This window comes from Strigops habroptila, chromosome 5 (genome assembly GCF_004027225.2).
Source record: "Strigops habroptila isolate Jane chromosome 5, bStrHab1.2.pri, whole genome shotgun sequence".
NCBI classification, from domain to species: Eukaryota; Metazoa; Chordata; class Aves; order Psittaciformes; family Psittacidae; genus Strigops; species Strigops habroptila.
Genome location: NC_044281.2, coordinates 21,166,398 through 21,183,858, shown reverse-complemented (window position 1 = coordinate 21,183,858; position 17,461 = coordinate 21,166,398). Strand labels below are relative to the sequence as shown.

Below are 17,461 nucleotides of genomic sequence, written 5' to 3'. Positions count from 1 at the left end.
CAGAAATAGTAGCACAGGAATTTCTTACTCAGCTGCAATCAGCCCAGGCGCAATCAGTGGGCTCTTACTATCTACATCCTCAGGCTTTTGTTTAACAGCACAAGCATCTTCCCAACAGCTATACTCAAACCTATGAAAGGACATCAACCACAACCACAAGCATGCTCTTCAGACAGACTAGAATAGAATGGTTTACGGACACAATCACACACTACACAGTGCACTAATCAAAACCTCTTCTGCGTCGATTTTCAGTTGTTCTGAAGACTTATTCTAACTAGAATGATTTTAATGGAGCTTAATGATGCTGTCAGTTCTGGGAGAAAGCTTTACTGGTGAAGATGGAGTGCATTTCAAATTTTAAATAGATTGCCTTTTAATAAGCAAGAAACAAACGGCTCAAGAAAAAGAAAATAAGTTACTCCAAAATAAAATACTGTGTTAAATTATTTTCTTAAAAGGCGTCTGAAGGCAGAAAAACAAAACTTTAGACTTGTCCTCTGTTTCCATCAGACTGATTCCCATCAGCACACATATTCACAGGAAAAAAGTCATCATTTCAGCTAGCGCAAAGTACCCAACCTATTCAATCTTTGAAAATGTGAAGTTGTTGTCTATGACTTTTTTTTCTAATGGTAGGTGTGCTTAACACTTGCATTACTTAGCAAATTAATTTGCACAATTTTTGATTATGGTGGCTTTACTCAGGCTCAGTTCTGGCAGAAGCAACAAAAACTCGTGTCCCCTAGGTGCAGGACAGAGCAAGAGTGATGCACCACGTCCGCAAATAAATTCAGACTTTATACTAGTATAGCATTGCTTCTCTTCAGATTTTCTAGTGTCTTTTTTCAGAGCACATTCATTAAGAGGCATATAGGCAGTAACACATGTATTACTGTAACATGCAGTATTTTAGGAGCCAGCTAGCATTTTACCATATTCAACTCACATTAAAAAAGAGCAAAAATACACCAGAAGTAGTAAAGGAATAAAACCTACATTACACAGCTAAAGCTTCTTTGAATTTGGCACAGCCAGAGAATCACCGCAAAGGGCTAAGTTAAGACAACTGAGACAATCTAATGGTTTGCTACCATGGGAAGAGACAATCCCAAGACGTCCATCAGGGCTGCAATCTACTCACTGTACCACCAGGGACCTACCTGGTGGTACAGTGAGTAGATTCAACACACCAGCCTGGGAGAAAAACTAGACTTTCTTTTCTTTTCTGAACAAGTTTCTTTGCAAAATTTTTAAGTGATCAGTCCATCTTGAGGTCAAATAGCAGAGACTGTAAGCAAAGAGGCAGAAACAAAAGGGGCAGTGAAAGGCAGGTTGGATTACCTTGCTTTGGCAATGGCAATCACTCAGGATCCTCAAAATCATGTACTCAGAACCCTTACAATGCAGCACCATAACTAGAGTGCACAATCTGCCACACTAAGTCTCCTTAAGCTTTCATTTGTGCTCCTACAGCTGTGCAGACGACCCTATGAACACAGTTAGCTTGAAGCCAAATCAGCTTTTTAATTTAGCTGATCATGAGCTAACACAAGCACTAGAGTCTACACAAGAAGAGAAGCTGGAATATCACCTTCAGCAGTTGCCACAGTCATCTGTGGTATAAAGCACTGTAAATTCCCCAAACGTGGTAAGAGACATAAGTATGAATAGGAAGCAAATATATACAGACACTGCACACATTTGCCTCCATTTCCTCTTGTGAGCATGCTAGTTTAAGTTCTTTAAATTTGCCACACAATCTTCAGACATTCCTTCTTGTTTTATTCAGCCCAAACACTAGGCTTGCAGTATTAGGCTCAGTATTTTTTCTTTCCTTTCTACATGCAAACACAATAAACATATTGCTGGATTTTCAGTATTTAAAAAAAAAAAAAAAAAGCCCTTTTCCTAAGTATCTTTGCAGCTTTGAATAAGCTGTACAATCAACATTACACATCAGCACACATTTTGGGGGGGTGGGAAAGGGTAAAGTCAAACCACCTGCTACAAGTGGAGGTTTTTTATATGCTGCTTTCTCACATAAATATCTCTTTTCTTTATGGGGGGTGGGTGGAGAAGAATATGAACAGCATAATGCTGTTATTTTACATTCTGAAACAAAAACAGTAGCATAGGAAAACATTTTATAGTGTGGATACATGCTCCATTGGTATCAAATATTTAACTAAAAAGGACAATTTTACTTCAGGAAAACCTAACCTGGTATTTTTTTCATATCAACATATTATTTGTACTTTCAGAAAAGATGCCTCTAGGATAAGCATTTATGCATTGTAGTGACAACTGCAGAGTTTGGAGACCACAGCAGGACATTAGATATGAATCAGCTATAGGGCTCAGCACTCATTGCAATTTTCATACAGTTTATTAGATTACAATCATCTGTATGTATCTGAAGAGTTTCAGAACGGTCATAACCCATCCAACCAATAAGTTCCAGCATTGACCAGTTGTGTCTTTGCTTAGAAAAGAAAGAGTAAGTATGAAGGCAACTATTTTGGCACTTTAGATATTCTCTCAATTTTTAGCAATCCTCTTTTCATATTACGTTTGCTTTATCAAGACAAAGACACTTTAAATAACATTAAAAGTCCTAAGACCTTTTGATAACCACACATAAAATTAAAGCAATTTTGGCCCTTAAAGACACAGATTCTTCTCAAATACTTATCTTTGGCCACCAAACACTTGTCTTCTATGCTAGTTCAAGTCCTAGTTTGCTAGGATACAATGTATCTTCTGCTCTAACCTTTCTTTCCCTGTCTCACAAAACACTATAGAATTAAAGTGAGCACATTTTTATAAAGGTATGCGAAGTCACTATACTAAAATCTCCAGAAGATTTTCACTCCATACAATCAAGTCTTTTTGACCTTTTGGATTACTCTTGAAATGTTCGTCACAGAGTGTGGTAAAGCTCTATATCTCTTTTGTCCTTAAAGGTCTGAACAACCTTCAACACGGGAGAAAAAAAAATCCACAACTTTTCCAGCAAGTACATTAAAGGCCATTATAACAGGCCTGTGACAAGAAAAAAGAAAAAAGGAAAAAAGGAATAAAGATAAGCAATCACTGAATGGCATCACTACTAGGATTGTTGTGTTAGAAATGCATCTTCATCAAGGTGGAAACAAAAGAATGAGTTTCTCTAGACAACATTCTTGCATACTTTGCCGTTTTGATTGCTTCCTCTCAATTTAGAAAAGCAGGCATGCAACGTGCAGAAGTATTTTGATGAAGAACAGTTATATACATACATGTACTGAACTGTAGGCTGTTAAGCACTCGCATTGCACAATACAACAACAGGAATCCGTGCCTCAGGTGTCAAGCATTTGTAGCAAACACATTACTACGGTATGCCCATTGGGAGAGAGAGAGAGGGAAACGATTATCCCATTTTCTCCCATCAAACTGTAGTCCCCTATGGCAAAGCTTACAAATTCTTTCCTGTGGCAGTGAGCAGCAACTCTGTGAAATGCTACATCTTGTAAAAGTTAATGAAAAAACTGCAATGGGCCAACACAAAAATCACTACATAAAAACGATGAGGAGAGTTCATGGGGACTTGACAGCCTACATAAACACTCAACTGTTATCTAAAAATAAACCAGATGGCTACTGATGGAAGGTTACAGAAAGCTGTGCTCACCACTGCAAAAAGTATTCATCTGTGCTTTCTCAATAACCTGAGCCTTACTGGGTCACTGCAGGAACCCATCGAAAAATTGACAGAAACAGCAGCAGATCCGAAGAAATCACACAGACAGCGGTATCATCATGAAGATATTCAGGGAGACAACACAATATGATGAACGCCTCAGAGGGCATCTCGACTCCCACTTAAAGCATCTAGTCTATTTCTGACAGAGTTCAACTCCCAGCTCTACTCAACAAGTGTTTTTTGAAATGTCTTCAACAATACACTTCACAAATATGGGCATTAAGAGTTTTTCTACCCCCAAAATAAAGTGCTACAGGAAATTAATGTGCATGAACAATGTCAAGTGTATGCAAGACAGACTGTTCATCCCAGCCTCTAGTATTACCCTAGAAAGGAAAAGAATTCTCTCAAGACAAGAAGGAATGTAGTTCAAACCACGCCTAACTTGGAGACTTGAAGACATAACTTAGGAAGGAGTACCACATAGCTCTCAAAGGACACCATACAGTGATCAAGAAACAAAGAAAGTCCAGACTTTGTGCCTTCTTTATCATCTTCCGATGAGATTCAATGACACTTTACCCCTGAGGTAACAGATAAACTCTCCTTCTGATTTTATTTTACAACCAAGTACAGCATTTCTCTCATATGAACTGTCCTTCAAAGAATGCGCTATCTTCTTCCCAGTTCATGCTATGTCAAAATCCTGCTGTTTATGTATAGACAATTAAAGTGTCTTCTATGTTCCCCTTTTTCTGGGGGGATTTTTAAGACTGTAAACATTATTTGGCAACTGCATCCATGGTTTTGTCATAATGAAATATTGATTGCAAGGTCATGATTCAGCCTGCCAAAAAGAAAGACATCTCTGCATCTTTGCAGACCTCTATATGCAAGCCTTAAATTGGTGGTGGACTTCAGTCCAACTTCCCAGTCTCTCTTGTGTCAGTGCTGAAATTGGCAGAAAAGTCCAGCAACACAAGAATGGATGCTCATCCTCAATGGAGATTAGTAATTAGTGCTATAGATAATTGAATTCCGTATACTCAGTCAGATCCAGTTTGCTCCAGATTGATGTGGTCCAACCAAATGGTAAATGACCTTTCATGAGCCTTCTTAGAAGCTAGCGTAAGAAGGGTTGTCTTAAGAGGTACTAGCCTAGGACCAAAATCACTTTCTGAAGTGCTGGATGAATAGCGAAGAAAAAGCAAATGGAAGGTAAGAACAACAGTCTTAACACTGTTCCTAGCAAGAATATACAACAGGGATTGTACGTGGAATACTATAAATATTTGGAATTTCTTTACTGGTTGTGATTTGAGATACTATTAGAAGACTGATCATCAAAGGCAACATGCTTGCATTTCACTTCAGCAATTACAGCATTACAGCAGTTGAGAATATTGTATGTATTTCTGCTGACACCTTGGTTACAGGCTTCCTATTTTACAGAAGGAAATAAAGAAGCAGACAAATGAAGTGATTTATCCAAGGGCACAAAGCAAACCTGAGACAAACCATGCAAGAGAAACAAACTTCATGTATCTCTACAAAAATAAGGAAGTTCTTTTACATGCAGTAGCTATACAAAAGCAATTTCGCCATCAGCATTAGTCAAAATACACAGCATCAATCGTCTCTCTCAGTAAACATTTCAGAGGGAAAGGGAAACAAGTTAAAACATGCTCAATTCTAATTTGGGTTTTATTGTTGTAAAAACCTAAATGCTCCTTCCAAAATAGGAACTAAACTGAATCATAAAACTTTAGCTAATAAAGCAAACAATGAAAGCCTTCAGCCTTACAAAGACAAATTAACACATATTAGAAAACATATTTCACATAAATCAGACAAGCACCAGGGAATAAAAAAATGAATTTGAATGGCTAGCATTTAAACTGCACCCAACACAAAAGCAGTTTAGAACATTGTAATCTACAACCAAAAGCAGTTTGTAGGACAGAAAACTTAACAAGCCACTGCCAACACTACCACAGCTGTGGAAAAAAGACATTATGAACATCAGCTACAACAGAGAATGCAGACACAATTTAGTAAAAAATCATGACTACCACAAAAGTGTTAAGCATATTATTATTACTGTTGTACATGCTGTGGCTCATTCAAGTTTATTACAGTATACACCAGAGGCACAAAGATTTAAGAATAAATTAAGCTGCTGACAGAACTATTTGTCCTTGCCCTTTTAAAGTGGGATACAGATAATTTAACATTCCCAGCCAACAATAGCAAGCACCAGCTTTCCAGGAGAATGTCTGCTTAACCAGATGAACAGGGCAACTGTAAATCCAGTCAACTGAAGATTAGCCCAAATTAGCCTGACAGAGAGAGAACTCCAGCATCAGAATACAGAAGCTGCCCACATTTCCCAAAGCTTGATGAAAAACAGGCTACTGCGTAAGGAAACAAAACATAAATTATTGTCTTCTAGGCACTCATGTGCTTGTTATATGTAGATGTTAGAGACTGGGGAAAAGAAGAATCTATTATTGATCACTGATTCTTTTGCCTCTGCAATCTCTTCACAAGTTTATTTTTTGTAGGGTGACAAGGAAGGGAATGAACGTTTTCTGAATATTAAAATCCTTCTACTTCCTTATTTATAACTGTTCAAAACAGCAAAGAACTGGGCCCACTTAGTATTTTATTTTCGTGACTAATTTTAAAAAAACATGAAAAGAACATACTGTAGGATACCAGTGCATACACACATAAAACATTACTGCAATTCATACGTGGTACAGCACATGATATAGACCATATTAAAAATCCATTATTTCAGTAAGAATAACATTATGCATATATTGTTTTCTTCCTCATTCTACAGGAAGATGACTGAAACAGTAATCTTGATTTTTCCACTATCTCAATTATATAACCTATTCCTTTAGAAGTCTCCAGCAACTCAATATTTAGGATAGAAACCTGGGTAGATTTAAAACAACGTTTTAAACTCTGCTCCACAAAACACTACAATGACCTGAAAGTATGGTAAATAATATACATTTGTGTAAGCACAGTTGATGGCATTAATGAGCATTAAACATTTCAGTAACACAAAAAGTGCCTTGCCACCCTCCACGTATAGGTAACAGAGCCCAGCTGTAATTTTCTCCTGAATTCCTGGAGAGAAGTAAATGTGTAGGCCCCACCCCTTTAAAACGCATCTGCAAAAGTCTTTGTGGAATCTTGACATTGCTCCCTATTGATTTCTAACTAGAGAACAGTCAGCGCTGTTCTCTGCTTTTACACTTACATACCTAGAAGGAAATCCATATCCTTTTGGTTTTTTTAAACACATCCTTCTGGAAATACTCCAGTCCAAATAAATCAACTAGCTTAGGTTTTTCTGGAGATAAAATTGTCTTATTTTACCACTGATGCCCTTCAGCTACATCTGCTAGTAGAGTATTCAAGATATACACAATCCCATGTGCCCCAGAGAGCAGGAATGACAAGGTAGTTATTTAAGCACCTCATTTTTTTCATTTTCTCCAGTCTGTCCTAGTAAGCCCAGATTTGACTTTCAGGCAGAAACGAAAGACCAGCCAACTGATGCTGTGTATCTTCACCTTTCCCTAAGACTGTGGCAATGGTTCTTACAGGAGACAGGACTCTCCCGTTACACAGATCCCAGCAGTTCTTATGAAACAGATATGCTGAATTACTTTGCCAATATTACTTGGTAATTGATAAGGTGAGAGTTTCTGCACCACCACCACATGTTTTTCTTTTTTTTCTTTTTTTTTTTTTTTAAATCAAAAGTCCCAAGAGTTTCACTCCTCATACAACTTCATGAGAAGTATTTACAATGCCAGTTACCATGCCAGTTCTTTTACAGGAAGAACCATGATGAGAAATAGCATATTACTGAACACAGTTTTTGGGGTTAGCACAACATTTTGCTCCGTGTATTTTTCTGTTAAAAAAATATATTTTATTTATATATATATAATAAAAAACATGTATAGGAAAAAAATCATTTAAAAAAAAAAAAAACCCAAAACCAACAAAACGAACAAAAAACAAACCCCCCCCCTCAAAAAAAAAACCACAAAAACCAAACAACTCAGACCAGTTCCTTCCATACATATCTTAGGCCTGTAATCAGATTTTGATTTTTACCTTTAGCCATCTTGCAAACCTTTCCTGAATGTTTCCTAAGATACAAAAGCAAATTCCAACCCTCACTCCTATGCATTTATTTGCATTCCACTGCAATGAAGGAAATCAGCATATCACATTTATCCAATCACGGCACAAGCCTTTTGCTTAAAACAGTTACACATATAATTACAGCTTAGCACTTGAGATAAAAGTCAGACCATGGAGAAGTCACTTTCTACAATATATATTTCATGTGGAAGAGCATCAGTCTTTTTGCATAAGAACGCCTACACTGTAATCACATTCTAAAAAATTAAATAAATCTTAGATCCAAGACAGAGCATGAAATCCCACATATACACATCATCCTTTGTTTAAGAGCTGAGGCACTGCCTCGAGAGAAGGCTAGCTCCCATCCAACCCAGTCTAACAGCTCATGTGAGCATCCTAATCCCTTCACTGCTGGCTGTTCTTAAATCCCCCCGAGTTTATTATAATACGTAGTCTCATTTTCATTCTGATACAAGCTATAAAAATTCTACAAACCTGAATATGCTTTATGCAATTGGGAACCTTGCTTTTTCTCAACCACGACTTATGCAGACTATTGTTATTAAAAGGATGTACGACTACCTTTCTAAAACAACACCCTGGTATATCTGCCTTGTAGGACTCAAAAAGTGTTAAAATATCACAGTAATTGGGTGTTAGCGTGCCCTCCTCTTAAGCTGCTCTGCATACTGCAAATATGAGCCTGGGGAAAAAAAACTGCAAAACAAAAACCTTCCTCTTAGTCTTTCTTTGTTTTAATCCTACTTGGAAAAGAAGTTAGACGGAACTTTAAGTGTTTCATATTCATATGCAGAAACAGTAGTTTTTCTTGCTTTTTGGCCTTTTTTTTGTGTTTGGTTTTCAATTGTTGTTGTTGTTTGTTTTGGTTGGTTGGTTGTTTTTTGTTTGGTTGGGTTTTGTTGTTGTTTGGTGGATTTGGGGGTGGGGGGGATTGTGGCTTTTACAGTAAGAATTTAATCTGGCATAGAAACTATGTTCTGGGATAATTGCCTTTCAGGACCAGACACTAGTCTTAAACTCATTTCAGTATAAAAAGCCGTCATTCATAAGCCCCTTCCCTTTGCAAGAACTGCAGAGGTTTGTTGCATTACACCTTCTGTGGCATGAAGAGACTAAAGTCCCCTGTTTCACTGCCCACAACCATATGCCACAGAAACTTGCGGGGGGGGGGGGAGGGGGGCGGGAATCATGTATGCAGGAAAGGATAGGTAAGGCTGGTCATGAATCCTGAAAATTTCAAATGTTCACACTCCACAGTAAATCAATTGTTATTGCTTCTCTACATTGTACAACCATGCTTAGGTTTTGTCCAAACTGCTGAGTGAAGGGACACAGATGATTTAAGGCTTTGCAGTTCCTGAAAAATGTCCTTAGACATTGCTGGTATGTATATTCCCCTACGTGAAACAACAGAACTTTCTGACTGAAGAAGATAGGGAAGCTCCAAGGAAGCAAACACATTATTTGGTGTACACAACTCCCATGCCCTAAAGTCTCAGTCTGAAGGGTTTGAATTTCAGTATTTCAAGGTGACCTTACTATGGGAGAACCTGAGGTGTCATTAGCACTTCAGGTGGTATATCCTGAGTCAGTAAAAGCAAGAGAAGAGGATATTCTTGCATATGCAACTTATCTCACTAAAAGACACAGGAACATCAAATCTTTCAATTCCAAGTCAACTCCAACTAAATTCTTCAATTCCAAGTCAAATGCAACTGGTGTCTGAAAACAATGGCAACCCTGAGAGAAACTGTTCTTCCATCTAAAAAAATCGCATTAGAATAATAGCCAAAAATGTTTCATTTATTTCGGAGTCACGCTTTCATAAATCATGTTTTGATCTCACAATAATTTTCTTAAAAAAATTAAACTGCGACTCTGTTGAAATTAAAATACATATTCACAGCTATCCAGCAGACCCTTCTAAAGCAGCTTTTTATTGTTTGCTCTGAAGTGTGCAATGTCATGCTTATGGAACATTTATCACTACCTTCAACGAAATAAGTCAATATGGAAAAACTGAGTCACTGATGCAAACCTGCAAATATTTGCTTCTTCCTTAGTGCAGCACCAAGTACTGCAAAAACTGAAAAGGCACCCAAGTCATAAGAATTGGAAATACGAGAATCTTCACCATTCTACTCACTATTGGAATCAATTACACTGGCAACTTAAAGTCAAGAAATGCAACATCATTACATTTTCTTTCATGAACTAGTACTGCATAAAGGAGATGGATAATTCTGCATTGAATAGGACTTCTTCAGCTCTCTCTGCTTGTTCTTGAAGAGCACCCTTTTTTAAGGGATAACACAGTAGAAGTCAAAGAACAGAAATCTATTTTAAAAAAAGACCATTTGCTTTAACTATTTATAATGCTGGGTTGTATTTATAGCCAAACACAAACAGCGTCATGCTCACATGATGACAAGTGTGACACCCGAGGTTCAGGGCCATCAATTAAGAAGACTGCCATGAAATCTCACCCACACTCATAATTTAGAAAGGGAATACAGTGGAGCAATCAGTGAGAGAAAAACAAAGCCATTAAAGCCTCAACAGAGGGGTGGAGGGAGCCCATTCCTACATTTCCTCTACAGAAAATGCTGAAAAATGGGTATACACACTCAGTGTACCACCTCCCCCCCCACTCTGGGGGATTCCCTTTCCAAAGCCCTCCTCCTTTCACTTTTTCATGGAGTCTTCTCTTGTTGGGATAATGCTGCTTAGGGACAAAAAAATGTAGCAGCTCGAACTAGAGACACTATTTTGTCACCTCAACATCTTGTAAACAAGTGCAGGTAATTCCCTACACTCGTAATTCTGCCTTCCAAAACTATGAGTTTCTACATAAATACTGCAATATACTTATTACCTCTGCTCCAGTCTGAGTTCAATATTTGAACATGATTTTGTTTTGAGAAATCGCAGTGTTTTGCAGAAATCCCAGTGGCAAACATGCAGGTTGAGCAATTCAGTACGAATTTTGGTTTTCAAACATTGTTTCTCCATTTAGTAGTTCCACTACATAAATTTCATTACTGAATGTTATTAACTGAAAGTAATTCTTTCATTCACATTTTAATAACAGTTCTTTCAGGCATGAATGTGTACCTGTGCTAAGGAGGATGTTTTCAATTAACTGTGCAGAGGAGTTGCATTGTTTCTCAAAAGTAACACTTCAAACAACAAAAGGAATCCCAAATGGGCTATCATGCATGACCTGATGGCTAATTCATACATGCCGACAGAGACTCTTTTATATCCTCCTTCTTCTTCCTGCCTGGTCCCCTCCTCCCCACAAGTCAAATTAAGGTGCTAAGACCAAGAAGGTACCTGCAGAAATCAAAGGAAGCCAAACAAAACCACAGCAAATTGGCAAAGTAACTTGATACTCTGAAAGATGAACAAGAAAGATAAAGATCAGACCTTTAGAGCTCTGGTTATCTATCTTTCCTGGCTGCTCAGATGAATGGGCATCACAATGGTAAATCACTGCTAAAAGGCTTTCTGTTAGAGGGATCACAGGATCCTCCTTTTATAATCAACATTTTCCAGTTCTGTCATCCTTTTCTATCATCCGAATTGTTTACTTGCTTAAAATGACCAGAGGCAAAAAGAAAACAAATACAGCCTCATGTAGAGCTTTCATTACACAGTAGTACAAGACTCCTTATAATGAGGGTTTCACTGGCAGCAATGTGGTCACGCTGAACAGTATTTAAGAAAACAGTCTACTATTGTAAAATTCAAATAAGAATTTACTATGATTTTCACTAACTTTCATGCTCAAAAGCTTGAAAATACCATTTCAAGGTGAAATTGTGATTGTTTTCTACAAGGTTTCATGTAAAAGAAATTACTGTAATAAACATTCTCCATTCCTCACAATTTTAAGGAGACCTACACTTATTCAAGTCAGTTTTTAAAAACTTAAGGCAATTAAAAAGAAAAATTGGCTGTAGTTCTCCAAAAGAGTTACAAATGGAAATGAAAAGAGTGAACATTTTTTTTATAAAGTCCAATTTCATAAAACCCCAATGTTTACGTCTCAGTTAGATACCAAGCAGCAGCATCAATTCAACCGGGCTATAGCATGTGAAACCACAGACCTACAGCTGCTCCTCACAGCGGCGCTCTTCCTGCGTGACTGGCAGCTCTGCTCCCGCACAGCGGTGAGATGCGGCTGCCCTCTGCTGTCTGTGAGTGCTACGCAGCACAGCTGGGATGCACGCATCTGTCTCTTCCCCTTTTCACTTCATATACTGTGTAACTTAACGTTTACCTGCAGATGCACAGTTTCAATAATCTTCTCGTGGGGCTGCTTTTCAGCGCTAAACAGAAACTGGACCCTGCATACAGAGTATTACTGCCCACTCCATCTGTCTGCTTTGCTAGCCTTAAACTACCTGTTCCAATTAAAACCTTGAAGCTTTCAACTCCAGCCATAATTTTAACTTCCTGAGCCAAGAGCACTCTTCAGCTAAACTAAGTCCTCCGTAATACCACTGGGTAGCAAAATCTCAAGGATGTCCTGCTTCACCTGTATTTCTCTTGTAGTTCTCCACAGGAACTTCAAGAATATCACCTGTATGAAGCACAAGTACGGGGGAATGTGTGGCAAAACAAATGGCATGTATTTTCTTTTTTTGTGTGTGTGTTGTACTTCTAAAAGCTTTACAAAGTCTAATCAGGAAAACATATTTATTTTTCATTTTCTTCAGAGTGCTGGGCCTAAGCTTGCCTTTTTTTTTTTTTCTCCCTTCAATTTTACTCTTTCTTTAGAACTAGACAGATAAATCTTTAACTTCTCCATACGAAAGCAACAATTCTCACATAGCTGTAACAGATGGCAACACTGCTTCTACGCCACCCTGCATTCACATAATCCTCTTTGTAATTCATCTCCCCACATGACCTTCCTGACAAACTTCCCAAAAATGTACAAAATCACAAGTAAGACACATTTCCACATCCTTCCAGAACTCCTCGTTGCCTTTATGAACAAAGACAGGCAGAAAGGCTTCTTTTACCACCTTGCTCATGAGAGCACTGTAGGAAACCTCATGATGCTGAGGTGACCCTAGCAAGCCAGCTGTGGCTGTCTGCATTGACAAATACTGTCACAGCCTAGACTGGGCTGTGACAGTCACTAGCCATAGACTGGGAACAGATTTAATAACAACTAATTCAGCTGAGTCACTTTCCACTTAGGACAGACACTGTTTCAAATCTATGACAGGCAATCTGGCTTAGGATGTCATTCAAGTGAAGTATTTGAGGTTTCATTTCTCAGAAAGCAAACAGGTAAAACCAGCACCTTCCTGCACATTCTCAGCAGCAGACAGAAACCCAAATCACTAAAAAACAGGACAATAAAATAGGATTATCTTCTGGTTAGCTACAAGACTTACTTCCTGATCATAGAATCTACCACCAGCATCATGCATGCCTGGACTTCCTTTACCCTCTCTTGATTCTTTAACCAGGAGTCATTCAAAAGCACCTTTAAGAACACACTACACTTGCATTTCACAGTAATGAAACTCTCCTCCAGTACTGAACATTTCAACAGCTTAGATAAATGCCAAATATTTAAAACTACTCTTCTAATCAGAAAAGTTCTCATACACCAACCTCATGTTCATCCATGTTGTAGACATTTTTGAACAAGCCAACAGGTCACGAATACACCATTAGCTAATGAGCAGATCAGTGCTGTTGCATTGAGAGACAGTGACTCATTCACCACACAAATGAATTCTGAAGTTGAACCATGGTAGCCCATGAACTGAAGAACATTGCCCAATACAGAAGAGGGTTACTTTTTAATGATTAAGATGAACCATGCATGAGTTTTTAAACCCTGCCGTAACGAGCAACACAAGTTAGCATAGAAATGCTTATGTGCACCTGAAGTACAAAAGACACTCAATTGAGCCAACTACTCCATAGTTTGTTTTAAACCTCATCTATTCTGTACTAGATTTGCTGCATTTGAGAAGGCACAAAATCCAACCTCACAAACTGTATACAGATGGTAAAAGCCCCATATGAAAGAAAGGATGGACAAACCAATCTACTGTATACAGTTCCCTGTGTCTTCTGGCACAACTGCATGCTGGCAGAAATGCTGACAGCAATCTTTTTCATTTATCTGAAATGTTAAAACAAAACTTATGCAACTGCACGCGTCTGCCCCTTAAAATACTTTCCACTTCTATGACCCACTAACTTAGGCACTGTTTTCTGATTATATGAATTTTTATCAAATTTACATTTTTATGGAAAAGTGTCTGCATTAAGTTTTACTTCCAAAAACACCCTAAAAACAATAATAAATAAATATGAAAACAAAAGACACCATGGTCTGAATGCCAATTTCTCCTCTTTTTTTTGTAGTAATAGCCAACAACATAAAAACAGTTGCACTATTTTTGTTCCATTTGTAGCAGTGTTCTGGGTAAACCAAACAATTAATCCTCTGCAATGGAGGGGCCTTCCACATACAAAGCCTTGCCAAAATACATAGTTACAGTTCAGCTGCTGTTTTCCAGAAAAAGCATTTCAGTATAGCACATGTACCTTTTCTTTCTACATCAGCATTAACAAAATAAGTATTTCTTAAAGTATAAAGAATCACAGTAATGAATATACATTAATAATATGAAATCAAACAGCTCTGCTGTTTATAAAGTCTGGAGTCCAGCTGTAAGAACACCCATTATTGGCAAGGTGCATCTATCAGATTAAATCCATTACTGAAATAAGAAAATGTTGCATATTTCCTTGCTGAGGTGTAATCATACTGCTAGAGCTGTCCACAAAATATGGAACCTAATGATATTTTCCTCATTACATGGAGGACATTGTTTGTTTCTTCTACAAGGTAACATGATCACTTCCCTAATTAGCTGTATTGCAGAGCTAGAATTCCAACCCATCAGTAAGGGTATTCTACTTAAGTTTTAATAAAAGCTGGTATCACTCACACTAATCATCTCTTCAAGCTGTCACAGGTTTTTCACCAGTAACTTACAACTCTGAGCTCTAAACAGCTTATAACAGCACAGAGCAATACCACCTCCCAAAACCAGAATTCAAGTCAAACTACTACCCAATTGGGTTTTGTTGGTTTTTTTTCCTAGCAGCATTTCAGACAGCAATAAAATGAAATGCAGGTACAGGTCTTCCCTCTTCACTTTGCAAAAGTGGCAGTCATGCAGGAGATATTCAAAATTAAAGAAACAGGATTATGAAACCACAGAATTGACCCAGGGCCTTTGTCATACAGAATACTTACAGTTAGAATCATAGAATGGTTTGGGTTGGAAAAGACCTTAAGATCATCTAGTTCCAACCCCCCTGCCATTGGCAGCGATGCCTCACACTAAATCATATCGCCCAAGGCTCTGCCCAACCTGGCCTTGAACACTGCCAGGGATGGAACATTCACCACTTCTTTGGGCAACCTGTTCCAGTGCCTCACCACCCTCAGAGTAAAGAGCTTCTTCCTTATACCCAACCTGAACTTCCCCTATTTAAGTTTGAACCCATTGTAATGAATATTGTAGCACAACAAGATTTCAAAACTGACTGTAGAATTCTGGAAGCTGTTTCAAATTTCATCTATTCCAATATCGCAATTCTAATCACAAATGAAACAACTTAGCATTCGGTTAAAAATTAAAACTACTTCTACACATGTTAATACACAGTCTATTTAAACTCTTATTAAGCTGTTGTACAACAGTAGCATACAGAGCCCTGATCCAAGTGGAACAGGACAGGCTGCTTTACCATCACACCACCTATCAAGGCAGGGGTTGCAATCAGGGCTCCCCCACTGCTATCAATGACAAAAGTGCAGCCTTGGAACAGATGCCCGCTTACCACACCACACTGAGCTCAGACCGTTCACCAAAGCCTTTTCTACGGTTCTTCACCAGCAATGTTCTCACAAGTGAGGAGTCACATTAATGGAATCCAGAATAGCCAGTAAAAAGTTGCATGGTGTAACACTCATTTCTGTGGATCAGTCCTGGCATATACTTAAGCAGGTTCTGCACAGGAAGAGGCAAGACATGTTCCTCTCATGCAAATCAATTCCAGAAGTGATTCAGTGTTACCATTAATTACTAGGGTAGGGCCAGGAAGAAGAGCATAATTTCAAAATTAGCAGAATTAAAAGCAAATAAAGAAACACTGGGACAGGGAAAAGATGTACACAAAGATGTAGTTGAAAACTCTGATATTAAACAGTATTTTAAATATACAATGTAGGTATTATTTAATTATTAAATTGGGTTTTAAAACAGGACATATCTTTACCACACCAAATGTCTTCCTCACACATACAAGACCATGTGTACTTGCTTTCAGGATTTCACAAACTGACCTGAACTCATATTTAGTCAAAACAGTTGCTAAGTATAAGCAGTAAAGGCAGAAGCAAAACATGAGAACACTATGTCAAAAGAATTTAAAGTTAAAACTAAACTCACACTGGAGTTCTGGGCAACAAGGCGAAGTAATTATACATGTGGTAAGCGCAAGAAAAATTAAACTACTGCAGGGCAGATCTGACATCTGTGCAAGCAGTGGTGCTACACATCATTAATTATAGGCATTTCACACCAAGTGCTACACAAGATAATTTAAGCAGCAATGACACCAGCTCCTTCCCATCTCTTGCCTTCATGACATTCTTTTTTCCATTATGGGGGTTACTTCTTCCACGAGTGACCTCTTAGATATCTTACATGTTAATGTTTGAGCAAACAAACTCTACTTACACAAGCTTTTTTAAATAATCCCCTGCAGTTTTAATACCAACATACATTTATATTTAATAGCATCTTAAAACAGCAGCTACATGCAAAGCTGTAACAAGTGAATTAAATTCTAAATGTCTATGTTAATATTGTGTGCTTTTAAAAAAGAAATAATTCAGAATTTTCACTAGCTAAGACGTAAATGTTGTTTCCATTCATGCTGTAATTAAAAGATCCATTAATTTGCTTCTAGCACTGTACAGTTTTGATTTCTTAAGAATCACACTTCTTACAAATTAGAAAGACTTTTCCAAAAATTCAGTCAGAAAACTATTTCTGGTGGTGTATGGGAGGCTACTCTGCACTCATTTTGCAATTCCAAATGCTAAATTATCTAAAGAAGGAAGTATACATACAGGTATGTATGAGTTAACATGCAGTCCCTAAAGCTGATCTGAAGACACAGCTCGGAGACGAACCTCATGAGGTACATGCTCTATCAGAAACCTAGCTGGTACTAGAACATGGCTAAGTTACTCCTTTATGGCCCAAGATGTAAAATGAAAAGCAACCAACTATTATTTTTCCCCCAGGTTTTTTTTTCTGTGGGTACTGCTGCCATCACATGGCTAAAAAGCTGAACTACTCCTACCCTTCCTCTGCACCTTGCAGATGCTAACCTGCTCAGCATGCTACCCCTTCTATAAATCCTCTCATTCCGGCTTTCTACTCCAACCTCTCACAAAGCCCCATCATTGCCCCTGATTTCCCAAATTACTTCCATCTAAAAGAAGATAAG

At 38.0% G+C, this 17,461-nt stretch overlaps 1 protein-coding gene across 7 annotated transcripts in view; it reads right to left on the bottom strand.

The window, feature by feature from the left end:
- Positions 1-17,461, bottom strand: part of STK39 (serine/threonine kinase 39) — a 134,971-nt gene that overhangs the window by 46,902 nt on the left and 70,608 nt on the right. The gene's annotated exons all lie outside the window — the stretch shown is intronic.